Source organism: Vicia villosa, linkage group LG3 (assembly GCF_029867415.1).
Source record: "Vicia villosa cultivar HV-30 ecotype Madison, WI linkage group LG3, Vvil1.0, whole genome shotgun sequence".
Classification (NCBI taxonomy): Eukaryota; Viridiplantae; Streptophyta; class Magnoliopsida; order Fabales; family Fabaceae; genus Vicia; species Vicia villosa.
Genome location: NC_081182.1, coordinates 68,666,544 through 68,669,916, shown reverse-complemented (window position 1 = coordinate 68,669,916; position 3,373 = coordinate 68,666,544).

Sequence of the window (3,373 nt, the reverse complement as noted above, 5' to 3'; positions counted from 1 at the left end):
TCATCAAAAAGGGGGAGATTGTTAGAACAAGATTTGTTCTGATCAATATTCTTAGTTTTGATGATAACAAGGATATGAATTTTGTGTGAGATAATGTGGTACTCTAATACATTGCAATTTCCCTTTCAGGAAATATATAAAGAGTATGCACAAATCAGCGTTCAGAAGCTTTGTCTCAGAAGGTTCAGCATGCAACATCAGAACATGGTCTGGCAAGACATCAGAAGATGGTCAAGGCAGAATCAGAACATGGGTCTATGGAAGCATCAGAAGAACTTGAGATCAGAAGCAGAAGCACTGAAGTTCTCATGGTATCACGCTCAGAAGCACTTCAAGGTCAGAAGACAAGAAGATGCTATGCACCAAGCTGTTTGACTCTAATGATATTCAAATATTTTATTCACAAACATCAGATCAGAAGAAAGTACAGGTGGCAGGCTACGCTGACTGACAAAAGGAACGTTGGAAGCTATTAAAGGCAACGTCAGTAGACACAGCGTGAACAAGGCTCGAGGTAGTTGACAAAAGCGTGAAACATTAAATGCAATGCTGTACGGAACACGCAAAGCATTAAATGCACCCAATGGTCATCTTCTCAAACGCCTATAAATATGAAGTTCTGATGAGAAGCAAGGTTAACAACTCTGAATCAAATTCTGTGAATATTAACTTGCTGAAACGTTGTTCAATTAAAAGCTCAGAAACTTCATCTTCATCAAAGCTCACTACATTGCTGTTGTAATATATTAGTGAGATTAAGCTTAAACGTTAAGAGAAATATCACTATTGTGATTATAGCTTTTCAGAAGCATTTGTAAAACTCTTAGAATTGATTACATTAATTTGTAAGTAACTAGAGTGATCAAGTGTTGATCAGGATACTCTAGGAAGTCTTAGCTTGTGTCTAAGCAGTTGTAATTAGAGTGATCACGTGGTGGTCAGGATACTTTAAGAAAGTTTTATCCTGGTTTGTCTAACAACGAACCAGGATAAAAATAACTGTGCAATTTATTTTTATCGTTCAAGTTTTTAGACTACACTTATTCAAACCCCCCATTTCTAAGTGTTTTTCTATCCTTCACAAGGGAGCCACATGGATTGTGTTTCACAATATAAATCAACCTGCATCTAACTAGTTTCTTACCTCTTTGTTTCTCAACAATCTCCCAAGTTCTATTTTATTTCAAATGCTTTCATTTTCCTTATTCATATCTTGAACCTAAATTGTATTTTTCAATTCCCCTTGAACAAATGGTGGAATATTCACATACTCAACATTTATAATAAAACTCCGATATTCTGGAGAGAGTTTTTTAGAAGTGACAAAATTATAAATAGAATATTTATAGGTAGAAGACATTATCTTTTAACTCTTCTCAAAGCAATAGGCAAATCTTATTGGTCAACGCCGTAAGTATTAAAAATTTGAGAGTCAATAATAAAACATTTTTTCTAATACTTACTTTCCATTTAGACAATTAGTTTTTCTTATCGAGCGGATGAAATTAAATTTTTCTCTGATACACAAGAGTTAGTGCTGAAGAAACCAATTACGAGTTGGCGTTGAAGGAACCAATTACTGCAAAAACATAAGACATTGAAGGACCATACCAATTATAGACTCTGGTTTAAGTTCAACTATTGGAGAACCATGAAGACTTATAGACTCAGGTTTACAAGTGAAAATATGGATATGTGCTATAGGGAGGTTAGGACCAATGGTAATAAACCCAAACTTAGAATTTAGGACTCTCTCCTTTAAGATCAATGACGATTGAATGAAATGTGACATTTTTTAATGGAAACACTTTATCACTAGGAGAATAACAACACTTATACCCTATCTTGTTAGGTTCATAACCCAACAAGATACATTTGAAGGCACAAAGACCCAACTTGTTTCAATATTGTTTAAGAACATGAACAAATGCAACACAACCAAAGACACAATACTCTAGGTTCTGTAATAGAGGAATAAAGGAAAAACGCGAGAGCATAAATTGAATAGGACTAACATTACCTCAGTAGTGCAAAAAGAAGAATATAATTTTAAAATTTACACCCTTTATACTAGAAACAGGTGTAAATGAGAAACACAGTGTCAATTTTATAAATAAAGTGTCATTTTAAGTATCAACGTGCGGCAATAGACACCCTATTTTTTTTAAAACGAGTGTAAATTTAAAATATTATTATAATGAATCTCCATTACTCCCATTAAATTTAAAAACGAGTGTAGATTTAAATGGACTGAAAAAATTATTTAATTTTATAACTCAAAATACTAATCCTAATAATTAATTAAGTGAATAACAAGTGTAGAGTTTCTTAACTGAATATTGTGTAAATGAGTTAATCTAAACACATTAAGAAACCACAAGTTTTCTATTCTCTTCCATCAAAACACCCATTTCTCTCCAAAACCCATAATCTGCAAACCACAAGTTTTTTATTCTCTTCCATCAAAACACATGTTTCTCTCTCAAACCCAGAATCTCCAAACCACAAATTTTCTATTCTTTCCATCAAAACACTCGTTTTTCTCCCAAACCCACAAGTTTTTTTATTAATTTGCACCTACCCTATCTTTCTTGCACTACAAAAAAAGGTCAAAAAGTGAGAGTTATTTAACATAGGTTTTGTAAAATCCCTGTAAGTCGTCAAAAGAAATAAAAGATTTACGCCCGACCACACGTGTCTTCAATTCCCTCTTTTTCATTACTCTTTTGTTATTACTATATTAAATAATTAATTAAAACCATTATCTCTATTTTCTCTTTCTTTCTCATTCTCACGTGAAAGTCCCTTCTCATTTATTCATCCACATCGCCTCTTTTTTTTCTCAACACCGTGTTCGTCTTTCTCCTCTCTCGAGTCTCGACACTATTGATCTCGACCGTAATTTCCATTAGAAATCCCAAATAGATCATCAAATACATCCATTAAAGGAACCCTACAAGAATCAAAGTTCTAACAAAATAAGTGACGAGAAGCACATAAAGACGCTTCTACCTAGAGCCATATTTCTTCCAAACCGATAACTTCAACCGCATCCTTAATTTTATTCGCATTTTCAACAAGATTGGCTATGTTAAGGACCTAAATTGGTGGTGTGTTATTTTGTGGCAGTAATAAAAATCTTCTCTTTCTATTTTATGCTCTTACTTTTTTGAGAAATGGTTATTGACCATGACATTTGTGATGTATATTTGTGAATATCATATATTTTCTTTTGCTAAAGCTATTAAAACCTTATGTTAATTTTTGGGTCCAAACAGAGGTTAATCTACTTCTTCAATTATTTTTTGTGGTATTGCTAAATATATTCAAACCCTAGATTAATTTTTGGGTCCAAATAATAGAGGTCCATCGT